The 17512-nt window shown below is 44.0% G+C and overlaps 1 protein-coding gene across 50 annotated transcripts in view; it reads right to left on the bottom strand.

The window, feature by feature from the left end:
- Window positions 1-17512, bottom strand: part of RIMS1 (regulating synaptic membrane exocytosis 1) — a 241366-nt gene that overhangs the window by 222759 nt on the left and 1095 nt on the right. The gene's annotated exons all lie outside the window — the stretch shown is intronic.

Below are 17512 nucleotides of genomic sequence, written 5' to 3'. Positions count from 1 at the left end.
ATAGTTATCTGCTAGGAGTTCAACTGTCACTTCCTGTGTGGATCGAACTGGAAGCCAATTAAGAACTGGCAATATAAATTTTCCTCTGGGCGTTGTATACAGGGGGCAAATCAGCAGATGGTGTGATATCCTCTACCTGATTTCATCCATATATACATATGTGATTCATATGGGGAATTCCCCAATATCTCCCCTCTAAATATGCTGAGGGCATCTGTTGAAATCTTAGTTCTGCAGAGGCCCTGCATAGTTGTGGGAAGGTCAGAGTCTCAACGTAACGGGGCCTTGAGTAATCCATCTTAATTTGGGGGTACCAAATAGAGTAACGGGCAGCAATGATGGATGCTCTGTCTTGGTTGGCATCCTGATCAAAAATCCAATTTCTAAAGTCATGCGGCCTAAGAACTAAATAATTCTCCATTTGAAGATTATAAGTCCTAAACTTATCTTGGCCACTGTCCTTAGTTGCTCTAACCAGCAGATCTTAGTAAGAGTATGATCCTCAAAGGCATTTAGCCTGTGCCAGTATCTCAGATAGGCTAGATCAATTCAGGCTGCTAGTGAGGGGAGGCCAAACTCAGCTCTGAGGTGGGCTGCCGGTGTCCCACAGGGAAGCCCCAAAATCTGCCTCATAAATTTATTTTGCAGGACCTCTATTTCAGTTTTGATACCAGTTCCCCATAACTCAGCCCTGTAGAGCATATGGGTGATGATTTTAGAGACAAATATCTTAATAGCTGACTAACTGCCCGCCCTTTGAGTGGAAGAACCTATATAGCTGCCCAGTAGAATGGCCAGATATTAGCTTAATTGCTTCCAGATGGGGTTTCCATGATGATTTCCCATCGATAAATAATCCTAGATATTTAAAACTGAGCACTTGATCAGGGGTGTGACCGTCTAGAGTCCACCTGGACTTGATAGTCCTCTTGCCAAATACAATGACCTTGGTTTTATTGTAGTTAATTTTAGGTGCTCTTTTTTACACAGCTGTCCAAATTAACCAGCATCCTTCTGATTTTATTCTGAGATAAAGTCTGATTTTATTCTGAGATAACAAAACTAAATCATTGGCATAGAGCAGAATTGGCACTTTACGATTCCCAAGGGTGGGGGGCAAAAAAGGATGGGGATGCCATATCAAGGATGAGATTGTTTATATCGTAATTAAATAGGAAGGGTGCATCTTGGAATGAAAAAGTGGACATTTCAAATTATGTAAATGGAGATGATGCACAGCACCCTTTCCTCAAAGGGAAACTTTAGTAGTACAACGATGACCTTTCTCTGGACAAATGAAAAACGAATAGATTCAACATAAATCATGGAATGCTGTTGATCAAGTAATACTTCCTCCTTCCTAAGTGCCGATTGCTGATAAAACAGCTGTTTTCAAATGAAAAATGAGTTAATACAACCTCTAAGGTTCCAATAAATCAGGAACACAAGCCGAAACTGGAACTTTTCATGGCACTCAAGTCTTAAATTATTAGCAACATATCACAGGTGCACCTGCAGCCCATATAAATAGCCAGAAATTACTCTCAGAGTTGCTCTGGACTTCAAAAGGACAGAAAACTAACACTTTCAATGTATTCCTGAAAGCTGTAGCAAGCATTTTCACTGATGCTGGGTAAATTACAGAAAGGCAAGGTTAGTGGTTTAGAATTAAATAACCAAATAGGGACTATAAACAACTCCCCATAGCCCCCAAACTATGCATTTTTAATTTGGATACCAGGAATATTTTCTCCACATTTAGCAAGACTATGAGAAATAGAGCAGAAAGACCTACAGCATCTCAAAAAAAGAAGCAGCAGCCGGAATTCTGCAGATTCCTTTTTATAGGGTGAATGGCTGGGCTTACATCAACTAGGGTCACCTGCATGTCCCATGCAGGCTTCCCGCCCCATATTATGTCAGCAACTAAATCATTATCAAAGTGAACTGAAGCATTCAAAGAGAAAGAGTGGCGCTGAACACCCACTTTGCTCCTGAGAAAGGGGCAGCACTCATAACATCTCCCCAGCGTGGTTTGGGTTAGAATTATTTGCTGCCCCTTGCTTTTTTCTGAGATTTCTCTCACTCTAAAGGACTGCTTTCAACTCAGTGCCACGTAGCTCCCTGGTTATTTCTTATTTCATATCATTGTAGTTCCACTGAAATCATTAGAGTATTAATATGACAAAGAGTTGGCCGGAAGTAAATCACACTAAAGCTGGAGTTAACTCTTTATTAGCAGAAACACCATCTTCACAGACTTGGCTAATGAGCACAGCAGCTCATCTTGCAGGGCAGCAGTTGAAGAAGGAGCAAAAAGGGTTTTCTTGTGTGCAGTTTGATCCATCTTTTAGATTTAGGGGAGCTAGTCTCAAACGTTTGTTGGGGGAGACCTAGGTTTTTTTTGTGGGGGGAGTTATTTGTCCTGTCTTCACGCTTTTTATGATGGAGGACCACTGTAGCCACCCCCAACGACACGTTCTCAAGATGGAGGGGGAGGGAACAGCTGCAGTCGCCTGCGGTTCTGCGCAATGTTTGCCATCTTGCCAAAGGTTGCAGGCAGCTTTACCTGCAGCAATTGCATGTTGATTGCCCTCTTAAAAGACAAAGTCCAGCAACTGGAGGAACGTGTAGCTACGCTCCAAAGAATTAGAGAGCTGGAGCTCTTCTTGGAAGCAACAGAGCACACCGTCTCCACCAAGGAGGAGACAGGGGACTCCTCTGAGAAGGAGGCTAGTTCATCAACACAGGAGCCAGATATATGGAGAAACGTGACTCAAAGAAGTAGGAGGCCCAGGGTTCGCTCTGATTGTTTAGAAATACACAATCGCTTTGAGGTCCTCTCCCCTAGCATGGAAGACGAAGAGCAGACTCCATTTGAGGATCTCTCCCTCATTACAGTCGATCAGGTATATGAAGACAAGCAGCAAAGTCAGTCCTCAGGGAATGTGCAGGCGACCTTGGAACGGACAGCTCACGGAAAAACCCCGACCAAACCTAAGAGGAGGCGTGTAGTGGTGATAGGGGATTCCCTACTGAGGGGAACAGAAGCAGTGATCTGTGGGCCTGACAAGATGTCTCGGGAAGTGTGCTGTCTCCCCGGGGCTAAGATCCAAGATGTAACTGAACGACTGCAAGGAATCATAAAACCCACTGACAAATACCCCTTCCTCTTGGTTCATGTGGGAACCAATGACACTGCAAGCAATAGCCTCCAGAAGATCAAAAGAGACTACGAGGCTCTGGGCAGGAAATTGAAGCAATTAAATGCACAAATTGTCATCTCATCTGTCCTCCCAGTTGAACGACGTGGCCCAGGGAGAGAGGGAAAAATAGTGGAAGTGAACAGCTGGCTTCGCAAATGGTGTAAACAGGAACGGTTTGGATTCTTAGATCACGGACTGCAGTTTCTTGAAGATGGACTTCTGGCAAGCGATGGGCTGCACCTCACAACGGTTGGGAGAAATGTTTTTGCCAAAAATCTCAGAAACCTCATCAGGAGGGCTTTAAACTGACTAATGTGGGGGAGGGAGACAGTGCTCCTGAAGGTAGGAGTCTATCAATTGATGAAGATGATCATCCAAATGACATAGACCAAATGGAGCAAACAGCACACAGACCTAGTGGTGGGAGGAAAACATCCTTAAATAAGAGACACGGGGGAATGATTAATGGACTTCAATGTCTGTACACTAATGCGCAAAGCATGGGAAATAAACAAGATGAGCTTGAGCTCTTGGTACAGCAAACTAAATATGACATAATAGGCATCACTGAAACCTGGTGGGATAAGTCCCATGATTGGAATGTAATAATGGGGGGATACAATCTATTTCAGAGAAACAGACCAGACAAGAAAGGAGGAGGACTGGCGTTATATGTCAGGGATGTGTATACCTGTGAAGAGATCCAAGATTTAGAACCTCAAAGCCAAAGTAAGAGCATTTGGGTCAAAATTAAGGGAGAGAAGAATAACAGTGACCTCATTGTGGGAGTTTACTATAGATCCCCAAGCCAAACGGAGGACATAGATGATGCCTTCCTGGAACAGATGGCCAAGCATGCAAAAGGAAGGGAGATAGTAGTAATGGGGGACTTCAATTGCCCGGATATTTGTTGCATGTGAAACTCAGCCAAGAGCATAAGGTCAAACAGACTCCTCACTGGCCTTGCAGACAACTTCATTGTCCAGAAAGTGGGAGAAGCAACAAGAGGAACAGCCATTTTAGATCTGGTCCTAACCAATGTTGATGACCTGGTTAGTGGGGTAGAAGTGGAAGGATCATTAGGCGCGAGTGATCATGCTCTTCTGAAGTTTACTATACAGCGGAAAGGAGCAGCCAAGCATACTAGGACTCAATTTCTTGATACAGATAGGTAGCCGTGTTGGTCTGCCATAGTCAAAACAGAAGTTGCCAGATCCTTCTATAGAAGGATCTGGCAATAGAAGGAACTTCTACTGGCAACTTCTGTTTCAGTGTATCTGAAGAAGTGTGCTTGCACACGAAAGCTCATACCAAGAACTAACTTAGTTGGTCTTAAAGGTGCTACTGGAAGGATTTTTTTATTTTGTCAATTTCTTGACTTTAAGAAAGCCGACTTCATAAAACTTAGGGAAGTGCTGGGTGAGATCCCATGGACAGTAATACTAAAAGGAAAGGGAGTTCATGATGGCTGGGAGTTTGTTAAGCGGGAGATACTAAAAGCACAACGTCAGGCAATACCAATGAGACAGAAACATGGAAGGTGCCTAAAGAAGCCAGGGTGGCTATCTAAAGAACTTTTAACTGAGTTAAGATTAAAAAAGGATGTGTACAAAAAATGGAAAAGGGGGGAAACCACCAAAGAGGAATTCAAACAAATAGCCAGCACGTGTAGACACAAAGTCAGAAATTCTAAAGCACAGAATGAACTCAGGCTTGCTAGAGAGGTTAAAAGCAACAAAAAAGGCTTTTATGGGTATGTTCATAGCAAAAGGAAGAACAAAGAAACAGTGGGGTCACTCAGAGGAGAAGATGGTGAAATGCAAACAGGGGACACAGAAAGGGCTGAACTCCTCAATGCCTTCTTTGCCTCAGTCTTCTCCGATAAAGAAAACAATGCCCGACCTGAAGAATTTGAAGCAAATGATTCAGCAAAGGAAACACAGCCCAGAATAACTAAGGAGATAGTACAAGAATACTTGGCTAGTTTAGATGTATTCAAGTCTCCAGGGCCAGATGAACTGCATCCAAGAGTATTAAAAGAACTGGCAGATGTGATCTCAGAACCACTGGCAGTCATCTTTGAGAATTCCTGGAGAACAGGCGAAGTCCCGGCAGACTGGAGGAGGGCAAATGTTGTCCCTATTTTCAAAAAGGGGGAAAGAGAGGACCCAAATAATTACCGCCCAGTCAGTCTGACATCAATACCAGGGAAGATTCTGGAGCAGATCATTAAGCAAACAGTCTGTGAGCACCTAGAAAGGAATGCTGTGATCACCAATAGTCAGCATGGATTTCTGAAAAATAAGTCATGTCAGACTAACCTGATCTCGTTTTTTGACAGAATTACAAGCCTGGTAGATGAAGGGAATGCAGTGGAGGTAGCCTACCTTGATTTCAGCAAGGCATTTGACAAGGTGCCCCATGATATTCTTGTAAAGAAGCTGGTAAAATGCGGTCTTGAATATGCTACCACTCAGTGGATTTGTAACTGGCTGACTGACCGAACCCAAAGGGTGCTCATCAATGGTTCCTCTTCATCCTGGAGAAGAGTGACTAGTGGGGTGCCACAGGGTTCTGTCTTGGGCCCGGTCTTATTCAACATCTTTATCAACGACTTGCATGATGGACTCAAGGACATCCTGATCAAATTTGCAGATGACACCAAACTGGGAGGGGTGGCTAACACCCCAGAGGACAGGATCACACTTCAAAACGACCTTGATAGATTAGAGAACTGGGCCAAAACAAACAAGATGAATTTTAACAGGGAGAAATGTCAAAGTATTGCACTTGGGCAAAAAAAATGAGAGGCACAAATACAAGATGGGTGACACCTGGCTTGAGAGCAGTACATGTGAAAAGGATCTAGGAGTCTTGGTTGACCACAAACTTGACATGAGCCAACAGTGTGACACGGCAGCTAAAAAAGCCAATGCAATTCTGGGCTGCATCAATAGGAGTATAGCATCTAGATCAAGGGAAGTAATAGTGCCACTGTATTCTGCTCTGGTCAGACCTCACCTGGAGTACTGTGTCCAGTTCTGGGCACCACAGTTCAAGAAGGACACTGACAAACTGGAACGTGTCCAGAGGAGGGCAACCAAAATGGTCAAAGGCCTGGAAACGATGCCTTATGAGGAACGGCTAAGGGAGCTGGGCATGTTTAGCCTGGAGAAGAGGAGGTTAAGGGGTGATATGATAGCCATGTTCAAATATATAAAAGGATGTCACATAGAGGAGGGAGAAAGGTTGTTTTCTGCTGCTCCAGAGAAGCGGACACGGAGCAATGGATCCAAACTACAAGAAAGAAGATTCCACCTAAACATTAGGAAGAACTTCCTGACAGTAAGAGCTGTTCGACAGTGGAATTTGCTGCCAAGGAGTGTGGTGGAGTCTCCTTCTTTGGAGGTCTTTAAGCAGAGGCTTGACAACCATATGTCAGGAGTGCTCTGATGGTGTTTCCTGCTTGGCAGGGGGTTGGACTCGATGGCCCTTGTGGTCTCTTCCAAGTCTATTCTATGATTCTAGGTCTGGCCCCATGAATCAGTTGCCGAGACTGAAAGTCCCCACCTCCCCATGATCGTCTAAATCCCCTCTTCTTTAGGGATTTTCCCAAGCAATCAGAGACTGTGCCTGCATGCAGCCTGTCACTGTTCTGCCTGTTTCAGCCTCTTCTGGTTCTGCGTGTCACTTGGGGGGGGGGAGCAGCAGGAGGAGACACCTATGACTCTTCACCTGCCTGACTCACCTCTGCCTCTTGGCCTCCCTCTTCCCACTGGCCTGCTTCAGCTTCTGCCTGTTTCTGGACCTCTCTCTGCCATTGACTCGCCCAGCTCACTAAGCCCTGTTACCTCTTCCCAGTCTTCTCCCTCTGACTACTCATCATTGTCCTACCACCACTTCCTCAGCTCTGAGCCTTCTTCCCTTGGCTGTTCCGCAGCTGGTTCCTCCCACTATGCCTCTGCGTCCAACCAGTCCATGACACAATATGGCCGAGCTCTCCAGAATCCTCTGTTTTGAACAAGGCCAACCTCAGCTGCCTTATTTCCCACACAAGACAAAGCAATGAAATGTACAAACATGCCATATAAACGAGATGACGACGACGATGATGATTTGAATAGCCAATATTCAAAAGAGAACCTTCCAGTGGGTGAGGCATCTGACTACTAATCACGGATGCTGAAATGCCATGCAGGTTTCAAGTATGAATATTTCTGTAATCAGGGTATTTTTAAAGGAACAAATAAATCTACAATCAAGAATGACCTAATATGCTCTGTTATTTGTGTTGGCATCTCTGCTTGCGAAATAACATCACAGCTTGTGACATTGTGCAAGCACACTTCTAAATATATCCCCTCCTAAGTGTGCTGTGCTGTTGCAGCAAGGCTTAGGATCAGAGCATTCAGTTTCATCAAATCTTGCACGAAGGCTTAGTCATTGTAACTGTATGAAGCCAAGGTGGGAGAGAACATGCTTTTAAAAAGGGGAAAGAATGAGCCCTTAGTGAAACCTCAGTGGTTCACATTCTGTCATTTGACCCTGTTCCTCCCCAGCAACAAGCACAATCAATAGAGATTGACACTTTCTGGAGTTATGAGCTAACCCTATGCACAAATTTCACACACACACAAACTCCAGGTCACCTCTCTTATCTACCAAGATGCACATTTTGCACAATGCAGCCCCCTAGGAACGAAAGAGTCATAGCTGGGGGGGGGGGGGCGGGGAACGGACGGACATATACAGTACTATGGAAATACTCATGCAAAAGGCATACAGAGCTCCTGTCTTTCCTCATTACCTCATACAAGTTTAATTTCTAAAATAAGCTGTGCAAGGGTTAAGTGATGACCTTAGATTTGTCAAATATACTACTTTTTACTAGAGCCCCAGGATTTACCAACCAGAGCCAGGTAGATGCAAAATACACAGAATTAAAGAAGTCTGAGCACAGTAATTTTCCATAAAACTCTACTTCCAGAAAGACATTTTGCTACCTTAGGCTGCACCAACTCCAACTACATACTGACAGTTGAATATTATTCTAACCACATGCGATGGGACAATATCTTTTCACTGAAGGCTGACTAAAATAAATTATGTCTCAAACATATATGCACAACTTTTTTTCAATCGGATGTATATGTACTGTACTGTTTTTCAAACATATGTAGGTGGTTGTTACGACTGATAAAAAGCAAAGCCATTTAAAACCATTACTAGGTTCATAATAGTTTGTTGTTGGTATGCATTTTCTCAATTAATGGAGCCTAAAATTACAACAATAAGCATGGGTGGGTGGGTGTGTCCATGAAATTATTTGGTGTGAAAAAGGGGGTCCTCGTCAGAATTTGGAACCACTGTGGTAATATATATTGTGGTTCGAGGACCCGATCCCCCCAAAGAGGAATTAATACACAAGGACACGTGATATAAGGTTAATGGGCAAGAAAAGGACACAACTTTATTGATTACAGCAAGTGAAAAGGTATTGGCTTAGGCATTGGATTACTCAGAGAGGGGTGAGTCTAAAACGAAGGGGGTTTATTCACCAGTAGGTGGAGCCTGTTGATGCTAATCCAACTATAGGCTCTCCCCTGATGTCACCGAGGGTCGTGCCATGGCCTCCCGCCAAGCAGGCATCGGACAGAATACACGACCGCCAGATTCCTTTAACGGAATACCCAAAAACTGAAGGCATAGGCGATGGCCACACCTAGCCCTTCGACACCACAACACATTATTCCAATGCCTAACCTACCCACCAATACCACGAAAGTTGTGACGATTGCTACGAGGTAGGCGTAAAAACCAAAAAGCCTAATGCCAAATGGAAAAATTCCTACCAGGCCCCCCGGACAACCAGGGCGACCAACCTAAGGTCCATAGCAAGGCCAAGGAAAACTAAGACCCTGAGCTCAAAGGGAGTGGAGGGTGGGTGAATCACGACGGGACGGCGAAGAGTGAGGCAGAGGAGGGGCTGGCGCCGCAGCATTTAGGCTGCTGAACACGCCCCCTCGGAGGCACCTGGTTGGGTGCCTGCCGATGGGCGTGGGCGCCAGCCAGGTGAGTGGGAGGCAGGGGGCTAACGCCCCCTGCTAGAGGCGGGGCTCGGGTTCCCGCCCACAACCACTCCCCTCTCTTCCAGGAGGAGAGTCTTTGTAGCCAATGCCTTGTATAGAATTTATTTAGTTCCACTGTTTCATGGCACTTTAGGGAACTGCAGGCCTCTGAAGTTGTCATCAGAATTGAAATAGTTGACACAGAGGTCTTTGGCTTCCGGTCTACTGCGGGTAGCGTCTTCAGCTCATTGCGCTCACTGACCGAGAGCGGGCTGTCTCGAAGAAGACAAAAATAAGAGTTTCATTCTCCTCACTGATCAGACCTATGTGGACCTCAAACTGCAGCTGCTTCCAAAGGACCCATTCATCTGCAAAGTCCTTGTGTGCATAGCACAGGGCTCCTGGAGGTTCAGGTCATTGTGTCATACCTGTGTGTTGTTCATATTGTCTTTTAAAAAGACAAAAAACAACAACCCTACAGCCATCATGGTCCACTAAGATAGGTTGGGTTTTTGGGTGCTCGGATCCTGACTGCTATAAACCTTTAAACTGCAGGGTGAGGCTGGTCCTGCAAACATTCAGCAGGAAACTTTCTGGCCCCTCACTCAAAGACTGGAAATAGACCGTGATGCAATGGCAGAGAACACACTTCAAGTCCAGAACATCATCTGCCATGAAAAAGAATTCATAGCAGGGCTGGGAAAGACCACCACCTGGAATTGGGAAATCCAAACCCTGTCAAAGGAGAAAATATGAGGCTCCAACTGGTAGAAGGAGCAATAACTTCTTCAGTCACATGTGTCCCACTCTGAAACTTTATTCTCTTCCCTTGGTTTCCACTGCTGAAAAGGCAAGCTGCTTTTCAGCTTAAATAGTCTTTTTTAAAAATGCAATTCTCTTTAAGCCATTTTCTCTTGTCCTTTTCATGATGCCTGCCTGCAAGTGCAAACACTACTGGTGCTTATCCAATAGACACTGAGTATTTTGACTTTCAAAAAGCTTTTGACAAAGTCTCTCAGCAAAGACTCCTGAGTGAGCTTAGCAGTTATGGAAGAAAAGGCGAGGTCCTGCCATCAATTAGTAACTGGTTGGGAAATCAGTGTGCAGTGACTGTGAAAAGGGTGAATTCCATGTTAGGAATCATCAGGGATTGAAAATAAATCATCAGGGATTGAAAATAAACTTGTCAATTTCATAATGCCATATAAATCTATGGTACGACTGCACTTGGAAAACTGTACAATTCTGATTGCCTCACCTCAAAAAGGATATTGCAGAGTTTGGCAAAGGTTTAGAAAAGGGCAACCCAAATGACAAAGGTTTGCAGCAACTCCCCTATGAGGAAAGGTTGCAAAATTTGAGGCTCTTTAGAAAACAATGCATGTAAGAGGCAACATGATGGAGTGTCATGAACTGGCAGGACTATGGGGAGGGGGAGGAAGATGATCCCAGCGAGGGGTATAGCAGGGATTGGGACACACTGGGACAAGCTGGGGTATCTGAAGAAGTGTGCTTGCACACGAAAGCTCATACCAAGAACTAACTTAGTTGGTCTTAAAGGTGCTACTGGAAGGATTTTTTTTATTTTATCTGTGCTTTACTCTTTGCATTTGGCTTCTATATCGTGTGTGCGTGCATGTTTTCCTTTCCATTTATTTATTTAACATTTATATCCCACTTAATATTTTAAAATCTCTAGCGGTATACAATATAAACAACTTTTTATATAGTTATAATCCTAATCTGTATTTACCTTGGCAAATAATTTCAAAAGATTCAGGGGGTATCTTCAAAACATAATACATCAACCATTTTTGCCCTTATCCCTTGTATGCAGGATTGCTTCGTCTACAGTCACTAAGAATTAACATCACAAGTTATAAAAGTGCCTTAGAGTCACCGTCCCCAAATGTAATGGATGGGGTTTTCCAGAGCACTTAGCATTGACCTAACTTTGCTCCCAGTGCAGCCTTTGGTAAAAACGCCAACTGACTTCACTTGGAAGGAGCTGAAGGAAGCGCTGAACACTACTGAAAACAGCCGCGTTTACAGATTTTCCTGGTGTAGGCTTTGTACTTAACAGCAGAAAATAAATATACCCACTGCCTCTGAATATCTTTAAGCCATATTGTGAGGTCAGATATCTCAGTGGAGATCGGCAGCATCATTTGAGATCCCCTTGCTAAGACGACAACCAGCACCAAAGGAAAATGCAGCTTTTACTAGCCCGTTTTTTGATGCTATGGCACAAGAAGACACCACAATACAAGGATGGGGCTGCTTGCTTTGCTACACCAGCAGTAGTTGTCATCTGGAATTCCTTCCTTCCTTTCTGCTTCTGAGTAGGGACTCGTGTTGAGACAATGGCCAGAGCACCAAGTTCTTTGTAGCTGCTGAGTTGTTACCTTTTTCTCTTTTGAAAGAGGTGAAAGAGGAAGTTGGAAGAGTGATGCTTTAACCCACTTTCCCTTTCGGCTCTTACATTATTTTCAAGACTCAGGTTAATATCTTAATTCTACCCAGATCTCTTGTGGAATTGATGTGTGTGCAAGCACTCTCTCTTCCTTTCTATCTCTTGAGGGGATCAGGTGGTGTCTGCCCACAACACTCAAAAATCCAAATGTGCCCATTGGCTGGAAAAACACTGGAAATCTTTGAAGATATATATATACATATACACACACACAAACTTTTCTGTTTTCCCCCTGAGGTTTTGGTTTCTCTTGGAGGGAAGAGGGCCAACATGCAATATAGAATAATTAGATCAACCTTCTCCTGGTGGCCTCCAGGCATTTTGGACAACCACTCCCATCATCCCTGACCACTGGAAGCCAAAGTCAAAGACCTCTGGAGGTCCACAAGTAGGGGAAGGTTTGAATATATGGTCAATCTACAAAGCACATTAAGTATTTTTTTCATGTCGTAAGCCACCTTGAGCGTGGTTTGAATTGTGGAAAGACAGCATACAAATAAAATTATGTATATATTATGTACACATGCATCCATCAGGAGCCAAGCCAACGTGGTAGAACTTTCTTGCAGCTCAGATCAGATAGGCCCCCAAAAAACAATCAAGCAGTGTATAAGTTTTATGAAATAAATAAATATTGAACTTCCAGTGCCTACTGGAGACTTTTTTTTAAAAAAAGTATCTCTATTGTATTTATTGAGTTCACTGCTTTGCGACAGTTGTAATTGGTATATAAATTGTTATTAAATTAATAATAATTAATGCACATTGGTGCATATTAATTAATATGTAATAAGTTGCTACCCTGTTTGGATTTTTCTCTGCTAACAATAAGCCAGCACAGCTCTCTACATTTTCCAGTTTATTTCATTTGTTTCTCCTACTGCATTTCTATCCTTATTTGCGGCACACAACCTGCTACCTCCTCTTAAGGTGCCATTTTAATTGGAGGGCCAACGCATTTTGAAGTTCATTTTTCCCAGGTACAAAATACTATAATGTTTTCCCCCCAAAGGTGCTTTTATTGCTCTTGGCACTGATGCACTAGATGTGGTTGCCTAGGTGTCTCTGGTAACAACTTGATCCAGTATTCTCTATGACTAGCAGCACAACCTTAACCAAGTCCGTGCAGAAGTTAAGACCTGCTGAATTCAATGGGGGCTTACTCCTAGATAAATGGAATTAGCATTGCAGCCTAAATTACTGGTGAGTGACACAACACTCCCATGCCTGTGCTATTTCAGTTTCATTTAGTTTTGTTTAATTCTTTAGGAGCAGTATAGCCACCTGCACAGAAATAAATATCTAGACAATTGTTAAGGGAGACAAAAGCGTAGCCACTCCTTCTCTATTAAGGGCAGGCAGGCGGGATATTGCATTACGCCACTGACACAGTTACTTGTAAGAGAATCACACCTTCGCTAAAATATATGATTTGGGTGACTCTGTGGAAAGGCCAAGTAGGATATATGGCCGGAGAGCATCACAAAGGCCAGGGAAACCACCTAAGTCAGCATGAGTAAACCAGACCAACACTTCCAATTTAGCTAGCTATGAGGACAAATGTGGCATCATGCAGGATTACATTAAACATATTTTTATTTTTGTAATCCAGAACAGCAGCAGCAACTGAAAACAGCTTCGGGCATCCTAAGAGGTGCCAACAAGTGAATGCAAGAGTGCATTGTTACTGGCTTTTGACTCACTGGAAGACTGGCTCGCAGCACCATGTCTCCACTCAAAACTTAAGTTCCACTAAGTTCAATGGGACTTGCTCCCAAAAACTGGGCATAGGGTTGCAGCCTCAATCAGTGGCTTTTCATCTTTAGCCTGGCGACCTGTTTTAGTTTTGTTATCACAAATTGGTGTGAAATCTTTCAAGTTTCCCAGAGCTCTTCATCAGGATAGATTGCATGCAAACCAAGAGGGGCAGGTACAGGGGGAGAGAAAGAGAAAAACTGGTTGGTGGTAGCACCATGAGTACATCTGGTAAGAGTCTTAAAGCACAATGCAGGAAGCAGTAGCATACATTCATTTATTATTATTATTATTATTATTATTATTATTATTATTATTTATTGAATTTATATACCGCCCTATACCCGCAGGTCTCAGTGCTCTGCAGAAAAGCCCCATTTGAATGTCTCCACATTTTGCCTTCAGAATCTTACCAAATGTAGACTCATGGTGCTACAGCCAGCCATGGTCTCTCCCCTCCTACTTTGCTTCCCTTGGCCTGATGAAGAATTCTGGATAACTCCAAAGCCTGTACCCCTCATTTGTGCTGCTTTATTTATATATTTATTTATTTGCATTCCATTCATGAACCACTTCCTACAAAACAACTTGAAGTGTTTTAACCATTAAAAACGTCAACAAGATACATAAAACAAATTTCATATATAAAAACCATTCAAACAGTTTCTTATGGGCCGAGACAGCTACGTTTATTGTTTCACTTGCTTCTTGATGAAGCATTGACCTCAGCGACAAAAAGCAGCATTAGAAACTCAGATGTATAATCTAATCGCCAAATGGCACTTTAAACTGTTTTCCCCCCACCCCAATGAGATTTATCATTATTATCATCATCAACATTTCTATACAGCTTTATATTTTAAAGAACAAATCTCAAAGCGGTTTACAACACATGAAATTGTCAAATAAAACAATCCAGAATAAAGCAAATTCAAGCTTCAAGGAAAATATTTCAGATCCTTCTCTAAGTGACATTTTGCTTTCCCCAGTTGCCAACCTGGCAACCAGAAACCTTCGCGTGGTCACAATTGGACCCACAGCAGTCGCAAAACGCACCTGGCACCTGGCTATTTTCCAACACTGCCAAGAAGAATAGTCATTTCCCCAAGCCTCTTTTCCACAAAAACAGGGACTGCCCATGAAAGCTCAAGTAAAACATTCTTTCCCCCAGACTCAGTGTTCTCTAAGGACCATTATTCCTTGAAGGACCACAAGGCAATGCTTCCTACAATATAACATAATATAATGTAGTACTTCTCCAAGAAGAACTTTGTGGCCCTCCAGATATTGTTGAACTATGGCTCCCATCATCTCCCTGGCTAGCTGAGGCTGGTGGGAGTTGGAATCCAACAGCATCCACAGCATGCCAGGTTCCTCATCCCTACCATAACATCACGTTTGGGGCAGGCCATGCCACACAAAAACCACCTTGTAGGTGGACTTTTATCAACCTGAAGCTAAAGGAACAGGGCTAGTAAGAAGCTGTCAGCCCTATTTGCATACTATTCTAAGTTCTCCCTCTTTCCTACTGCACAAAGCACATTATCCCCTTTGCCATGCGCCAAGCTTCTCCTGAATTGCTCTTGATTCCAGAAGGGAAACGCCCAACCGAAAGCCCACTTTCCCCTACCTGATGCAGTAGCACCTTTATTATTACTCAGGTGCCTTTGAACAAAATGTGTGGCCGCACAAGCCTAACGGAAAGAAGTTCCTTTCGGTACCACAGCCCTTTTGAACACTTGATCGAGCAACGTAAACTCATCTAGCTTTAAAGTGCAATCCTCAAAGAGCTGTGTTCAGATGTTAACTTTCCAGAGGCGTCCACAAATTCCTTCAACGAAAGCTTGGAAGGCTCCCACTACAACCTCCTGGAATAGATTTTAAATACTGAGGGCCAAAATGGCAGAGCAGAGAGCAACCGTGGCCAAAATTTTCTCTTTTCTTTTCTTTTCAAGCAAGCAAGCCACAAGTCAAGTCTGGAGCTTGGGAAAGCCCTTCTCCAGGACCTGAGAAGCTCTTCCATGATGCCTCAGTGAGGATGTATCTTTAGTATACCTGGCCAGAAAGCAGTGCAGCAGCAGAGAAGCAGGCAAGAGGGCAGTTCTATCTCTCTGCTCTAGGCAGGCTCACACCTGCTTTGGCCCAGGTGTGCCACCAAACCCACTGGCTATGCTGCTTGCGGCAGGTGTGGCACAGGTTGCCTGCCCCAGTGCTCCCAGCAGGAGCATGGTGCAGAATTTTATTTAAATGGCCTTGGGCCTCACACCCTCTGCCAGCCTCACCTATATTGCAAGGCTGTCATGAGGCTCACAAATAACACCTTTTTTGTCAATGGAGGCAGAATACAAACTAGCAGAGTTCCTTTAGAAATCTATTCAATACAATGCCACCTTAAGCATGCCACGAGGAAGCAAAGCCACTGTTTAGGGCTGGGCTGTTGATGTAGGGTGCTGTGTTAAAGGGTGCAGCAGAAAGTTTAAATAGTTATAGGTGAATAGTAGGCAGGGGTTAAGGGAATGGACCAAACGTCTGTAACATTTCAGCTCTCCCGTTATCTTTCCATATCTTTATTTATAAAGACATACTTTCACTGTTACATTGACATGCACTCTGCTATTCTTATTCCTCTCCTCTCCCAAGATTATCAACCACACCCCAAGGGTTGCAAACAGCTGCCTTCTGTTCTCACGGCACCATAACCCTTAAACAGCAGCAAAGTCGAGCCATTTCGTTCCCAATCACTGGGCCATAGTGTACATTTGTACAATTAATGGTGGCAACTGCCACCACTACTGCAGAAATTCAAACCCCAGTGCAGATCAGAGGAGGAAGAGGCAACACCACAATGAGAGACTGACGCTGTCGCCCCCCCCCCCCCCCCGGGCTCCATCGCTCGCAGTAGACAGCATAGAAGTTGAGAGCCTGCAGGGATTCCATATTTCCCATCTATTATAGATGACACTGCTAGCAGGGGGGAGAGGAGAGGAACAAACACCAGAACTTGCACCTCAGAAGTCATTGTTTGGGATTCCACCCAAAGAGAAGAGCTTCCCCATATGCTTACACACCTTTCGTGAAAGTCACTAAACCTCATTTTCCAAATAAACACATGGAAGCAGAAAATCCACTGGGAGGAAAAGGAATGTTTTGAACACCAACGGGGGGCTTAAATATGAGCTAGAAGGGTTGTGTTCTGCAATCTAGACTGCCCTTTCCATCCATAAAGCAAGCAGGCCTCGAGCATAAAGAAAAAGCCTGATCCCCTTTACAGGCCCAACTACAAATCTATTTTTATATAGGAGATATCAATTTGGAGATCACATTAGACTCGAATACACTTATTTGCAGGAGGAATAGAAAATATAGTCATGTAAGGCACCAGATGGGGGTAAAAAACGAGGCTGAGGAAAGGAGAAGGGATGGACTGGAGAACACCCAAATATGGCATCTACCAACACTCTGATTTACACACAAGCACACACAGACACACACCCTTTTGCAGCTTGTGATCTAGGGCATGGAGCCTGTCAATTGTCCAGTTCCACCAACAGGTATATATATGCACAACCGTTTTTGTGAGGTGGCGAGACATGCAATTCTTTGCATTTATCACGTTAAAATGCCTCTTGGTATCTCGAATACATACTTGGCCATCTCTTCCTCCCCGTTTCGGTACAACACACCCCAGTGAAAAATGTTGTTGCTGCCATTGTTTTAAAGGGAGGGAGGCAGGAGGGAAGAGAAAGACCCACCCCAAATGGAGAATTCCTGCAGGTGGTTGATGTTAACAACAAGGCACACACACACACCACAAAGTCCCACGGCAGCTGGGCTGGGCTCCGTTTCAACCAGGTGGGGGCAGCACGGACTTTTAAAGACTCTGCCTAGGGAAACCCCACCCCATCGGACCCTCCCAAAATAGCCAGAGTTGTTGTTATTATTATTATTATTCGCAGAGGAATTCTTCCCAAAGGTTGAATGGGAATGCCTGTCGTCCAGCCTATCTTTCA

The sequence above is a fragment of the Podarcis pityusensis genome, assembly GCF_964106645.2.
Source record: "Podarcis pityusensis genome assembly, chromosome: 3".
Lineage (NCBI taxonomy): Eukaryota > Metazoa > Chordata > Lepidosauria > Squamata > Lacertidae > Podarcis > Podarcis pityusensis.
This window is presented reverse-complemented; position numbering and strand designations above follow the sequence as displayed.